Genomic DNA, 16,305 nt, shown 5'->3' on the forward strand with positions numbered 1-16,305 from the left:
TAAACCAAGAGAGGGAGGGTGGGGGTAAAAAACACAGAGGGGAGAAACCAGAGAGGGAAAACCCCTTGATAGACTCCATCAGTGCATGTGCATGAGTGTGTGTGTTGGAGCCACAGTGGTTGCCCAGCAGAGCCAGAGGGACTTCTTTCCACCGTCATGGGGTGAGTACGACGCTCGAGCGAGGACAAGGGCTGCCGATTAGACAGACCACAACCACAACTATCTGTGATAGATTTTCCCATGTGAGTGTGTGTGTGTGTGTGTGTTTAAGTTGTAGAGTCTTGTGCTTTTTTCGTGGATGAGGAAAAGTTTGTGTGTGATACTAGCCTGTAATGCGGTGCCCAGACTGTGTGTGTGTTATTTGAGCAGACCTGTTACTATAATTGACTACATAATGGAACAATCTGAGTGTAATTCCTTCTGAATGAGACTTTTACACTGCACTAAAAGAAAAGTGGTGCTGGCATATAAAAAGACAACTTAAGAGGACTGCATCTCAGCGCTGCTATTGGAAATTGAAGTCCTGGCAAGAAAGTCCATATCAGCCTTGTTTTCCCTCCATTTGTGCCTGAGCTATTTATCCTCCAGTGACACGGCTTCATTAGTGCCAGACAGAGCGTGTCAACTCTCACACTTTGACAGCGCCTCCTCTCAGATGACTTTTCACAAGTCACTGTTGCCGCCCACAGAGGCTAACATAAATAAACACATGCCGTCACTTGAAAAAAAAAAAAAAAAAAGTCGGCGTAGATCCCACAGTCCAGCATCGTGCAGCACCAGTCCCAACGAGGTCATGGGACTTGTGGCTTGAATCTGAACTGGTTCCAGGAACTGGAGGATGGAGCTTGAAAGCTAGAAAGCAAAAGACAGCCGCCTTTGACCTCCTTTTTTGAGAGTGGACAATTGTGATTGGCCGGATCAGCTAAGGAGAGTGGAGGATTTAGCTCGTTGACTGGTCAGTGTGTGTGTGTTTGTATCTATTCTGTCTTCTGTCCCCTGTGCTTTTGTTTTTCCCTCTCTCTCTCTCTTACATAAGTTTGCACATTTAAACACCAGGATGCTTCAGTTTTTCCATGTGTTTTTCTCCACTGAGCTCCTGAGAGGTTTTATCTTCTGAAACAGCTCATAAGTACTGGTGGCTTATCGCTGAGCTTTAGAGAGGTCAGCATCCTGAGGCCATTGGCTACCTGAGCCTGAGGATGAGTTTGTTCTGACTATATAAGGCCTCTGAATTCTCTCCTCTGGTCTCGCTCCTTACTCTGCAATCTGGCCCGCTTAACGGTGGAAATATCTCAAGGGGCCTTTTTGCTTTGTTTTCACCACATAGGATCACAGATGTTTATTTGCAGAGTTCTTTTTTAAATGATGTGGGAAATGGATGGGATGTAGCACGTGGGGCTGGTTTAGCTCTGAGTCTTGAAGCGTGCATGGTGGGGGAATTATAGGTTTGGTGGGAAATGAAGCAAAGTGGAGACTGTCTTTGCTGCTAAAGCTCTGGAACGTATTATTATTAGTATATCCTCATTAGGACATCAAAAGATCAGACAGCTCAGTTCGAATTTTTGCTTCATTCTAGGTGGACTGAAAGCTCTGCAATTACCAGCTTAGAGTGACAAAAGCAACTTGAGCTCCCTGCTTATGGTTTAAAGCTGCACTAATCAATATTTTACATGTTATCAATGGATGAAATCACAATGGATAATGTGATTTGTTGTTCTCTACACTGCTGGAATAAAACTCTAGCAGAGAAATACTGAATCCTTCATGTAGTTATTTTGCTATTTATGTCTTTACTTAGTTAGCCAGTTAGTTAGTTAGTAAGTTTTGTTGGCTTTAAAGTGTATATAACTATATACTGGAATCTGCCCATGAAATACCAACCATGTATACGTTTTAATTGTACAACGTGAACCCCCCCTAGGTTCCTGCACTCACCAAAATCCTGTAAAAAAAACCAAAAAAAATACTGAGGAACTGTTGTCAGTGTTGGCACTTTCTGAATGTGTAGATAGGTAACTGTTTGCTAACATGACGGCTTGTTGAATGAATATTTTCAAGATGTTTTACTGCCCCCTTGTGGCTAAAAATAAGACAATACAGCTTTAAACTGGCTGCAAGTTTTTTGGTTACTGATAAAAACGTCATTTCAAACATCCGTTTCTCGCACCGATCTGCTGATCTGCTCCTGCTGCTACACTTCTAACCCCTGATTGGATATAAACACTGCAGACAGTCACGTCTGTTTATACAGAGATATATTTGCTCTTTCTCCAGCGGGAGAGAAAACCCTTTTGGGTGTAACGGTTTGATTAATGGCCCCGCTCTTCGGCTAGATTTGGATTAGGCCCGCGAGTACTGCTTGGAAGTTATTACTTTATAATGGGAACATGTAAGCAAAGGCCATGTGCTTTTCATCACTCTGGAACGTCAATTGCATAATGAAAAATGAAAAAAAAGAGGGTAAGATCAAAGATGTACATACGCTGTGTGACTGTGTGATGTTTGGAGATGGGCAAGTGTCGGTATAAATCTGCGTTGTAGTTGTTTGGTTTTTATTTCCTCTGTTCTCTTTCTCTCACCCACCCTCCTCCTTCACTCCCTCTTCTTTTGGTGTGGCTGCAGTCATTTCTGTTGAGGATACATGAGTCACTTATTCCCTCTGGGGGTGACAGTGATGGAGCCAAGTTCCCATTGTGTTCATCCCAAATTTCCATTTCAGGATGCGAGCTATTCCAAGCCATACTTGGTTAAAAATAAACCTCACAAAATGAGATGAGATGTAGAAGAAAATTTGTGATCGGGACGGGGGTGGGGGTGGGGGGGGGTGAACACATGTGGAAAAGCTGTTCTATGCTTCGTTTAGCTCATCTAGATGTCTGCCAGATGTAGCAGACTGAGCTTCAAACTACGAGAGAGAGTTGGTCGTCATCTGCGTTGTGAGATTAAGTCTCGGGAGGGTTTTCACGCCCCTGTTACACACCTTAACACCTCCAGAGAGCTTATGTCTAAAATGTGATTTACACTGAACAGACTGTGTTCTCCTATCAGAGGATACAATAGCAGGACAGAAGCTGACCAGCTGGCTAATGTGTAAATTCTAGGACACGTTTCCGCTACGGAGGTGAAGTGTAAGACCAGTCAGCGCCTCAGCATTTATGTGAGCTAGGAAATTGATTCAATAAATCGGTGAATGGGAGAGAATAAACAGAATCGGGCCTGCGGGAGGAAGGTGACTGATTTGACTGCTAATTATGGCCACGGTCCCCTGAGTGTTGGAGACTAAGATTTACAGTCACACCTGCTGTGTATCACTGATGATAAGAGTGCTGCAGATGTGTTCTCAGAAGTCCAAAAACATAATTATTTTAAGTTATTCCATCTCTCGGTATGTCCTCAGACATCGTCAGGTTTCTGCCCGTCAGATATTCAGCAATGAAAAGTTTGAAATATAGATTAAAACAAGCAAATCTGCCTTTACCTGCCTGGCTGAGACAAATCTTAATAAGTTCATGGTACACATCATAGTGGTGTCACAATAGTTGCAGTTACATGACAATATTGAACAAAAAACACCTTTGTCACGTTGTTTTGTTCTGACAGGGCACATAAGCCGACACCCCTCCATGCCATGAGAGGACGCTTATCTTTGCACCTCCTCAGCAATGCTCTCCTCTCAGACTTACAAACAATAATTAAAACACATTTTCTCCAGTAATGAAACATCCCATCACCTGCTGCAGGGCAGAAACATCACCAGTAGTCAATATGGACTTGTGCGCTGTGCCTGGCGCTGTTGAAAGCGGAGAATAATAATGAAATGGAGGGAGAACAAAACGTCTCGCCTTAAAGCTGCTTCGTCTCCCCGTACCAGAGAATAGCCCTAACCCTTGCCAACCCTGAAACCACCCACACAACAAATCCCAAATCAACCCCTGATTGTAGCATAAAAGAAGAATTCCATTCTTTGGTTTGATTGACTTACTATTTGTTATTTGATGGTTCCCCAAAGTTCAAATTAAAACAAAAATCCAGCCTGATGTCAGACAGCATTGTGAACTCTCTTACACTGTCTTACACTGTCTCCATGCTAACCCATTTCCATGGGGGCAGGGGATTAGATTTTCCCTAACTAATGAGTCTAGTATCCACCCTAGTCTAATGTCATTGTAAGTCAACACTGATGCGTATCCATGCCAACGTACATGGTTCAGTCAGAGCTTTAAGAGCAGAGAAGGGAAGTAAAATTAAACTATGATGTCGGCACACAGCTGCTTGACAGGCGTTAGTCTCTCCTATGGCACTGATCGGCCGATCTTTAGGTCCCCTACGATGCTCACTGGACATTAGACAGCTTATTGCACAGCTGCCTTTCAACAGGGACACCGCTGTGTCGTGTCATGATGCCAGACCAGAAGTCAGAGTCGACTCTGTGGACTAGCCAGACTCGAAGGTCTGGACAGAGGCAGCCTACACATCCACCTCTAGGTGTGTGTAAGTTTGGCAGTAGAGCTGCTAGGAGGCCCTTCATCAATCTTTTAATCTGCTTGTGCCTCAGCAACAAACTGCAGGACAGCTTTTCAAATCTTTGACGTTTGAATGAAAAACTGCACAGCCACGTTCTTCCTGTTCTTCGACCCAATCATCTACATGGGACAAACTCTACGCAAATTGCTGTGTGTATATTTGTGTTTGTGGAGCTCGAGGCAGCATGTGATGAAGCTGCCATGCGTATTCTGCTCCGTGCTCTTCATAATGGATACACAGCCCAGTATCCTGTGAAATGACATCCACAGTGGACGATTACACACCTCATTATTTACGTCCAGTGGTAATGTTCAGTGGCAGTGCAGAAAGTAATGTGTCCTTTATGCAGCCGAGTGAAAAAGTTCAAGCATGGGGAGCAATTATGTCCGCAACAATTAAGTGTACATAGCCGTGCCAGTCGATAAACGCCACTCTCGATACGGTCAATTCAAACGGGGAATCATTTGAATTCTTTTTTTTTTATCAGTGCATATGAATAATAGAACACATGGTCACAGGGGTAGTTTCTGCCAGGCCGCCCCCCCCACAGCAGAGTGCCACCCGGCTCAGCGTCAGCATCCAGAGCAGACCTCCCCGGGTGCTGATGATTATGATGGATGCCCAGCACCCGCTCTCCCCCAGCACGTTACCTAACACCTACTGCTGGCTATTCATCAGCAGGCTGCCGCACCGGGGCTAATCCAGTTAGCAGGGCAGACGTGGAGAACAGAAGCCCACTGAGGGAATAGAGTGCATGGGTGTTTATTTTCATCTAATAAAACGCCACAGAAATGTGGCTGCACTGATAAACTATCTTTGTTAAACATCCCCAACAAAGCAACACGTGTCTTATTCTCGTAAAGAGGGAACAATAGAACTGGTGACAAACGATTGAATTAAATATGCAGTTTCATTTCAAAATGAATCCATTAATCCATCATATAAAGGCAGAATGAGGAAGTTTAACACTTGTTGCCCAAATAGAGCAGTACCGTAATTCCTTAACTGTTGTTTTGATCTGTCCTCTAATCTTCTCCCCCACTGTTCTTCAGTGGAGGATGATGACTAAATAAATGTAGGTGGGATCTATTGTTCTTTTAATATCGACACTACACAAGTAAGAACGTAACTAGAACATCTTCTGTATCTGTAATAAGAAAACAGTCCAGTCCTGATTAGTAATCAGTGGCCATGTCAAAGGTCCGTTCTTGCTCTTTGACTGAAGTTCAGTTCTCAGACTGAACCGACAGATTATCTGCTTGTTTCAGTAGATAAAATTCATTTTAGACCTTCCCTTGATATCCAGACTATCATTAGGAACTGGACGTGCAAGCAAAGAGTTTACACACATCGTGAGGGATCAATATGAGTTCATGTTTAATGTGCTTTATGACGTGGAGATATTCCAGGTATGTGTGTGGAGAGGACTGATTTACTGTCATCTGCGCTGTGGTACTGTGACTTCACACTGATTCCACTTTTCCTGTTTCAACTAACTTTGATCTAGCAGCATCTTAGACACTTTTCGGAGTGTTTTTGATATGAAGTCACTCTGATGAAGACGGGCCCTGCTCACTCCTTCCCCTGTTTCCAAGCAACTAATGATCCTCTGATGGTTTTTTAGTCCACCTTGCACAGAGTAAATGAATTTCTGCGTATCAGTGTAGATCATTAAAAGCTGATTGGAGGACTGACACACTTGACACACAGGAATATGTCAGTACAGATGACTGCCATGCAGCAGGCCTAAAATGATGATGATTATTATTATTATTATGACAACTGGTTAATGAGTGGAAGGGTAATGATGTTGTTTGTACAATTTTTCCACCAGCGAACACGGCACTCTGACAGATCATTTGCTCGACCTGAAACTCTGAACTGACTCAAAACGTGATGAGCAGGAATTCATGAATGTTAAAGCCTGATGTTAAAGTTTATATATCTCCTCTACATACAGTGATTTAGCTGTTGGACTAATCAGTGGAGCAGTATCTTGAATTATTACTATCCAGGGCCGTGAAGATGTAGCTGGTGTTAATGTTTCTCTCTGGAAGAGGATTGTGTAGGCGGTAACTTCCCCCAGATGTTCACAATTACTGTGTGTGCTAATGTGGAGCATATTCAAAAACAAATGTTGATGATTTCATGAGGGGTGTTTGTCGGGTTATGGGTTTGAGATTTCCATTTTTTTAACACAAAGTGTGTGTTAAAGCTTGGGGCAGGAAGTTTGAGAGATACGGGCAGGGGAGACAGTATTGAGTTGCATTGTGGGAAGGGAAAGTTTTCTAAGATGCACGATCCATTCTGCTTTGATTTTGACCATTCCCTTTTTAATTTGTCTTTTTGTGAGTGCGCCGACTTAAAAGCTCAATGCTATATCGCAGGAGTGTCCCTTTAGGTTGTGCCTGGTGTTACGACTTGAAGCGGTCGCCATTAGAAACAGATGAAAGTCCCCATAAATCTAACGCCTTTAAAACCCTGGGCCTCGGTTCTGAACATTACCCTCTGGGTGTTACTGTTGCTGTTTACGTGACGCAGTAAATGTATCAACCGTGAGCTTCAGGTACCTGAAGTGTTTACACATTCCTGCAGGAAGAAAAGGAAGATTGAATTAGTGACTGCAGAGACACGCAGCTGATGAAAATACAAAAGAAAAACTTTAGAAGAAGAAAGAAGTAAGTAAGGACAAAATGTATTTTCAAATAAGGCAGCAACAGCCTTGAAACGGGGAAATGTGTTCTTCATTTCACCAGCAGCATTAAGGCGACACCATCAGAGGGCACAACAATACTAATGAAATTCTTCAAGGTTAAGGCGGGGACGAGGCAGGTTTCAGTGCAGGTTAAGATGACACCTAGCAGTGAAAGGGTTCTCATTAAATGGTAGACAACAAGCTGAGTAGAGAGAAATAACAGGTTTTAAAGTCCCAGGCTGTACATTTCTCAGAAACCTGAGCACTCGCAGCAAGTTTAAAGTCACTCACGTCACTCCACCTCCAAAAAAGCATCCAGTACAAGAGTAACTGGATCCCCTGATTTCTGCATGTCCCTCCCCAATGCAAGCTGCATTAGTGATTAGAGACACTGACCCATATGTAAGATATCAGATGTTTTATTGCTGCGGCGTGTCGTGTTTTTCACTCATTCTCTACATACTTGACCTTAAGAATCAACTAAATTCTTGTCGATGATGAGGACAGCTGTATATCCCCGTGTACATGGTCTCTGTTCAGACCCATCACAGCCTGGACACAACCTGTTCCAACTCCTCCTCCCCCCCGCACACCAAAACAACCCGACACAAAAACAGCTTTCATCCACAGGCCATCGCTCTACTCAACACTTAAATCTGCTAAACTGAATTCACCCATATCCTATAGAATGGACACCAGTACATAGTCATTCCATATTTATTCCAACATCTTTGCACTCTGCATTTTTTGCTTAAGTTAAATGTGTGTTTACTTTACTCTTGTCTCCCTTTTGTCTGGTTATGTGTAAGTACACGAGAGCAGAGAGTGGAAAACCCAAAGTCATATTCCTTGTGTGTTCACATACTTGGCCAATAAAGCTGATTCTGATTCTGATACTGATTTGACATATGCCACGTGTTGCTGCCGAGCCTCTGTTATTACTGCTGAGGAGGGGGGCAGACTGCCGCAGGCTGATGTGGACTGATAGAATAGAGAAGAGAAAATCTTGCTGTTACATATTGAGTAATGTAGTGGTTGTACTTAACATAAAAAGAGATGTGACACGAAATCAATGGATTACATTCTGTGACTATTTCACGAACTTCTATTGGTTGTTGTTGTTCACACATAGCAAAGAAACTCTGACCCACCATATTCTTATCGGTTTCTCTGTGACATTTGCACGTAGGATGACTCGTGTCACTGTGTCGACACAAATGTGTTGTGATAATACACAAAATGAGTTAAAGGGTGGCATGTTGTTCACACACCATCTGGTCTGTCAGACTCCACAAAGCTGACGTAGGCTGTAGAGTGTGTTTGTCATGAACGACACCTTTCATATCATTTGATATAAAACTGTCCGTTACTTCACATCTGAGCATGTATATGTGTATTAAAGTGAACAAATCAATTCTTATATATAATTACAGTATATACTACGGTGGCCGGGAGGTGCAAAACAATTTTACAATACGAGAAACACTTTTACAAAGCTGGAGACAAATTTACATTTAGAAAACATTTTTACAAATCAGAAAACAAAATGACATTGCCATAACACATTTACAAGTCTTGAGACAAATTTACATTTGAGAAAACTAATTTACAAGACGTGAAACACTTTTACAAACGCCGAGACAAATTTACAAGTAACTTTTTCAACCAGAAAGGGAATGTACCAACTGTCGAGTAGAACTGGAAGTGATAAGGAGTTCATGGCGACCCACGATAGACGGCAGTCAAGCGGTCTTTTGCCCGTTTTGTGGCGAACATATAAGCCGATTAACGCGGTACATTCCCTTTCCGGTTGAAAAAGTTACTTGTAAAAGTGTTTCGTCACTTGTAAATTTGTCTCGGCGTTTGTAAAAGTGTTTCACGTCTTGTAAATTTGTTTTCTCAAATGTAAATTTGTCTCAGGACTTGTAAATGTGTTATGGCAATGTCATTTTGTTTTCTGATTTGTAAAAATGTTTTCTAAAATGTAAATTTGTCTCCAGCTTTGTAAAAATGTTTCTCGTATTGTAAAATTGTTTTGCACCTCCCGGCCACCGTAATATACAGTGCAACTACAGTACACTACTCACCATGTGCACAATCTTAAGATTAGATGCAATTTTTGGATTGTTAAAAAATAAGACTTGCCCAGTAAAATGTCCTTTTAAAAAAAACCATCTTTCTTGATGGTTCTACTGGGGGGTGCCATATTAAATTCCCCACATAGTGGTCTTACATGTAGCTTTTCACCATTCAGGATCACCAGAAGGTCATCTATCAAAATAACTACTCTGGAATCACACTGTTTCTTGTCCTGACTTAAACCAGGTAACTGCTACCTGCACTGTTTACCAGGACTCATGCACTGTAATTATTGACCAGGAAGCATGTGGATGCAGGTTGTAATTATCAGGCCTGCGTGGACATAAGTGCATCATGGGACAGACACTGTATGTGTGTGTGTGTGCAGAGTACGTGTGTGTAGGTTAGTAACCAAACACCATCTGAGCTTAACCCTGGGGCATCACTCAAACATGTTCACACACACACAGATACACACACACACACACACACACAGCTTTAATGAGTGCGTTTCCACTCAACACTGATTTTTTTCCCCACAGTGTTTCCACAGGGTGATTTTTCCATAAACACACACACAAACACACCTGAAATAGGTGGACAGGTAAAAAGAAAAATGCCAAACAAATCTTTTCTTTTTTATATATCATTAAAACTATTGTTTAAATCCTCATTTGTTTTAACTATGGAACTCTTCCTTAGCGAGTTTGTTATTCAGAAACACACACATAGGTTTGTTGAGAGATGGTTCTGCCAGCATCTGTATCCCCATAAGCCTTTTAAGTGTCTTTTGTTGCTCTGCATGAGTGTTTTTTGGGTGACTCAGGTTCGGTGTCACACTCCGGTTAGAATGAATCAGCACTTGTTTTAGGTCAGTATACTAGGACAAATCTTTCCATTGCTTATTCTGATGGTTTCTGCTTCCGATTGCTGTGCACACTTCTTTTCAACAAGTCCTCAAAGCTTGGAATTACACTTCCATGCCAACTGAGCGAGTGCCATCTGCTGATGAAGACTGTATGTAATCACTGTGTGAATTCTAATGATTCTAATGATCCGCTGGCTTTTCTTCCAGCACCACCAGCGGGTTGACATTTTTGGTTTTTAGTGAAATGTCTGTTGGATGACGTTCATGCCCCCTCAGGTCGAATTGTAATAACGTCGGTAACTTTTCATGTGGCTACATAATCAAGCCAAATTTTTAATTTGTCATTAGTTTGGTTTATAACCAAATACCTTCATAATTAATACTTTCTGAGTTATAGAGGCCAGTATGACAGTCACGGACATAAAGCAAAAAAGCACCACCACCACTACATACAGCCTCGCAGTGCCACTAACACAGAAACTCCAAGTTAAAGTGTTGGCACATTTCCAAGATGAAGCTTTCATCATCCATGCCGTTAAAAATCAGTCTGACTGGTTGACACCTGGCCTGCTGCTACTGGCTGCGACCGATGGGTGTGCATGGGACGTTTTATTTTGAAAAACTGACCGGATTCCTGATGCTGATTCTGTGTCTGACTTCCTTCCCAGCTAGACGTTGCTGTCAAAGTAGACTACAAACTGATTTTTTTGCTTCTGGGACGCCTCTGAAGCACGCCGGGTCACTGTAGAATAACAAGCAGGCCACCATCAGGTTTGGCAGCTGCGGTGCAGTCAGTATGTGACACAGCCCTGCCACAACATGGCTGTTTTTTTTTTTTTATTATGCCAAGAAACATCATTAAAGTGGAATTTTGCCACGTTTTAAGTGAACATTTCTGTGTTGACAGAGACAAAGTGAGCTTTGGCAACAACTGCAGGCATTTTTCACACGAACTTTGGACAAATAGAGATAAGGTTGAAAAGCAGCAAAAAAAAGTTCCCTTCAACAAGCACAAAAGTGGAAAAGAACAAATCTTCAAGAAGATTTATTCGCTGTGTGTTTCCAAGGACTACAGCCATAGAATACCTCAACCTCTTAGTGCTCATGCTAACCCTAATAACCGCAGCTGCCAAGATGAATCATGGGTCCTGGTTCATACCCTCGTTTTTCTTCCAGGACGTTACATCGCTGCATTATCCCCAGAAAACAGCACTATCATGCGATTATCCTCCAGCCAGATTAGGGCAGCAATCAGTGTGACAGCTCCTCTTGACAACTACCGAACAAAATACAAAGTCAGAGTGAGGCCACCGACAAACAATGCAGTGAAATAGGTGAAATCTATACGAGTTACCGTACAACCTGACAGATGCATTCCAGATGGGAACATCTACTGTAGGGCTTTCTGTCTAGGGCTATTTTCTGAGTTATAGAGGCCAGTATGACAGTGGAAACTGCCATAAATCTGAACGTAACTGAGAGCAGGACAAGTATCCATCATAATGACATAGATTAACAGGGAACTGAAAGCCGTCACAGACATAAAGCAAAAATCCAAAGTCCTCTGGGAGACAAATGATAGAAAGCAGGCCATTGTTACTCCACATATTTGTGGTACAAATTCAAATATGTATCATTTGTGGCTCAAAGTGTATAATACGCTTATAGCCCAGGAATCCAAAAGGAAAATAATGGCTCGCATCAACTTAGAATTGAATGGTTCAAGCCAAGATGTGTCTAAAGAGACAGAAGTGCACATTTGCCTAAAAAGCATTAAGGTTTGAGGCTAAAAAGGTTTTGAAAATGGAATAATGCTGGTCATAAAAATAGAATCAGCTGCCTCAGCAAGGCTGACCTCTCCAAGCTTCCACCCGTGATGACCAAAACGTTTGTTCTCCCTTTCACTTGGCGAACACGTAGACCTTTTTACCTGATTTCAAAGGAATGAAAAGTGCCGTGTGTTCCCGAGCCGGGATCTCACGCCATTACCAAGGTGACGCAAACTTTCTTTCCAGCTGGAGTGTAGAATTCGTTTTTTTCATTGCCTTGTCTGACTTTCCAGAAAGGACATTGGCAATGTGGTGTTTCTTAAACAATGTGCCAGGCTGTGGGTTTTTTCCTCACATGGTCTTGCTTTACTTTTCGGTTACTGAGAGTCTGAATGCGAGACGATGCCTACAACGAAGGTGATCGACATTTTGGATCAATCTGATGATAAATCAGCAGTGTCTTAGCTGTCTTAACACTCACTGCTCACTTCTCAGTTCACTCCTTAAAGCTCCAAGAGGGTTGTACTGGTATAGATTTATCTTTGGTAACATATTCCGCCGCTGAGACGTGTGTGAAACTTACAATATGAGCAGGGAGATGGCAAATCCTAAGACGCCATGCAAATGGGTAATGTTCCATATAGCTTGTGCATCAGTTTGTACACCTCCTAATATCCGGTTTATTTATACATATTTGTTATCTTTGGAAATTTTGGAGTTTGTTTGGGTCTGGACAAGGTTAGAAAATCTAAATACTGTGACCATGACAGCTGTGATATAGAAATGATGTGAGCATAGGCTCCTTTCATATGTCTGAATCTGAATAAGGAGGCAATGTCTTATTTCGGGATATTTGGGATTTGAAAATTTTGCATTTTCCATGTTTTAATTCCAGTAACACTCTGTCTTGGCTTGCTGTCTTACAAGCACTTGGATGAGCTGCGTTAAATACAGAAGATCTGACATGTGGGTGAGACGGTTTTGCACAGTAACCAAACAAAACTATTGTAATGAGAAATGTAACAAATGATTTTTGCTTTGAGTTCATTCGTGAGGTAATTTCTCCTGCCCACTCGCGTCACTAGGTGGCTGGAGCCTATCCCAGCATGCACTGGACAAAAGGCGGAAAAGTTTCACAAGAGTTACGAAAAGTTTCCTTTCTCCCTTTTCACTGGTCCTTATTTCCCAATGTTACCAGTATGTCTGTTTAATTATCAGTTTCAGTCCAATGTGTGTGGGCGACCCCTGCTAGTAACTAGAAATCTTACACCAATGCGTTGGTTAATTATCGTGTTTGCTGTTAATGTTTGTACTCAGTTGATCTTACCCTGTACCTGACAGGTGGTGGGTTCCAGCTAGGTAACGCCAAGATGGTGAGAGACCCCTCACTGGAGCTGAGGGCAGGACAGAGTTGCTGTTCTTTCTTTGTCCTTTTTGAGTCAATATAATTAGTTGATTTTCCTGAGTTGCATTTCATCCTTGTTTCAGTAAGCTTTTTGTTAATGAATGTTACTTGTTTTGCACGTATTCCTTGCTTTCAACCTGCTTCATGAACATCCTAGATTTAAGTTTGAGGTGCCAAACATCATTAATTGCCCTGTATACACAGTGTAAGTCCAAAATTTCTTCCAAAGGTTATTGTTTGTACTGTAATAGATAGGTACGGTAGGACATACTGACCTCTGTTATTAATTACTACATCAATTTGTGCACAAAAACCAGCTGGAGCATATTTATAAGGGCAAGCAACTGAGGGTCACCCTCTTTCTCTATGACTATGACTTCCATCTATTTTCACTCCACATGCACGGCAGTGGGAAGAGGAAGGATTTATATTTCTACACAAACACATTTATTTTTACCTGCCTTCTTACAGCTGGGTGAGAAATTGTATTGTTGTTGCAGAACTCCTTCTTTCATCTTCCATGTTCACACTATCTCAGGCTGCTCTGTGTGTGTGTGTGTGTGTGTGTGTGTGTGTGTGTAAAAGAAGCCAAGACAGTGTTGTTTACCGGCACAGTAAGTTATTGTAGTTCAAATCAATAGCTTGGAGCAAATTCCTCTTCTGCCACACTATAAAGGCTTTAGGACAGATTATGTCAGTTTTTTCAGCTACTGTCACTTTCCTTATATGCTATCAAAGGCACTCCAGTTCTCTCAGAAAACATATTTCCATTTGAGCTGGAAGAGAACGTCTCTCTCGCTCTCCTGTTGTGAGATTTATTCCTGTTGTCCCCGCTCTGCGCTGACACTGTGCAGACACACGTCTGTGTTTTGTCAAACATTTGCTGGATGGAGCGAAGCCATTAAACATAGCTCCGCTCACAAACAGAACTGTTTTCAGGATCTGAGGTGATGCTGAAAAGAAGGCTTTTATCTACTCAACTGAAGATTTTTTTGAGGCATAATGACTCTGTGCTGTGTTGTGCTGCAGATTAGTCAGACTTTTAGCTCTCTGACTGCAGCTTGAATCTAAAAGGAAGGAAAGACACGTGCAGGTTTTCTAAAGGTTTCATCAGCAAGAGTGGTAGTTTTTTTTTGTCAACCCAGAGAGGACTCTTTCAGCCATGAGTTTAAAATCTAGAAATGCTTTTCTAAGACAACATCAGTATCCCAACACTGAGCAGAGTCTTGTTCAGGTATGGCTGACGGTCTTGTCCTTCCTTCCTTCCTTCCTCCGTGTTTCAGACTTGTTTAGTGAGCAGCTCCAGCTGGAGAAGCCTGAGGGCAAAGTCCACTGACACAGCAAAGAATGAGCAAAAAATATGCCCAATCTTTGTGTGTGTGTGTGTGTGTGTGTGTGTGTGTGTGTACTTGTGACTGTACTCCTGGTTCATATGTGTGTGCATGCCTGTTTGCATTAGATACAGTACCTTAGGCACATTATTATGTTACATAATGCATGAATGTGTGTGATATAGATGTGTATTTGCATTTGATTCTGTATTTTGTGACTGCACATGTGCGTGTTTCCTAACCTGTGTGTGTGTGTATTTGGTATATACTAAAATCATTTTGTGGATTTGAATAATGTAGAATATAATATATAAATGTATATATAATATATACATACAGAACCAGTCCGAATTTTGGACACACCCTCTCGTTTGACGGTATTTCTTTATTTTCGTTATTTTCTACATTGTAGATTAATATTGAAGACATTAAAACTATGTAGGAACACATATGGAATTATGCAGAAAACCAAAAAGTCCAGAATATGTTTTATATTTTACATTCTTCAAAGTAGCCACCTTCCATCTCGAATGGGTTTCCAGCAGCCTTGACGGAGCTCCCAGAGGTGCTGAGCACTCGTTGGCCGGTTTTCCTTCACTCTGCAGCTCAACTAATCCCAAACCATCCCAGTTGGGTTTAGGGTCAGGTGATTGTGGAGGCCAGGTCATTTGACGCAGCACTCCATCACTGTCCTCCTTGATCAAACCTTGGTACCATATGTATATAATGCAGTGATGTGGATGCTTATGTCATATAGTTTTGTCACAAGTGGGTGTGTGACAAAGGCACACAGTAAAATTATTACCCAAACTGGCATTATCGATCACAACTTGCACGCCCACATCCTGCTTCAACTTTTACCTCCCCTACTGGTCTGTTTTGAGGGATTATTACAGACAGTTTGGGTGCCTCATTTTTGAATTTTCTACAAAATAAGGTGATTTAGATAATCTGGCTAAATGTTTTACTTGTTGGTTCATCTACTTCTGTTTCATCTGATCTTGTAGTTGGAATGTCCTCTGGATGATGTCCAAAATTAAGCAGATAAGATCCAGTTGTAATAAGCTGGAATTGTCTTTTAAATGACAAGACTGAAGTTCTAAAGCCTTGATCGCAGTCCTTTACAAACAACATTGTTAAATTCAGCTGTTAGAGTGTTATCAGTACAAACTGTAAAACACGCAGCATCCTAAGTATGGGGCGGGAGAAAAACATGCTCATCAAATTTTATGGCAACCTGTCTCCAAGTATAAAGCTGACATTTTAGAAATTGCATAAGAAGAAAGTTCATCATCTGGGGAGTATGATCATCAGACCTCGAGATTTCATGAGTTGTTGTGTACAAGTGGTGTGACTACAGGAAAGGTCGAGAAAAACCTTAGGGACCATCCTCTGGGGACCATGGATGTCCACAGCATATGTTGTGGTAATCCAGCCATGAGTTGTCCAGATATCTTACCAAAGTGATAGTAAAGAGGGTTCTCAGACCCAGTGATGGTGCTACATGAACTGAACCAAACTGTTGAAGCCCAGATGAAGAAACCAACTGACTCACACTCTTTTAACCTGAACTAATATTAATTTTTGCATTAGATTTCAAAAAGAGATTTTTGATGCCCAGCGACACCAAAATT

The sequence above is a fragment of the Pempheris klunzingeri genome, chromosome 23 (assembly GCF_042242105.1).
Source record: "Pempheris klunzingeri isolate RE-2024b chromosome 23, fPemKlu1.hap1, whole genome shotgun sequence".
In the NCBI taxonomy this organism is placed as follows: Eukaryota; Metazoa; Chordata; class Actinopteri; order Acropomatiformes; family Pempheridae; genus Pempheris; species Pempheris klunzingeri.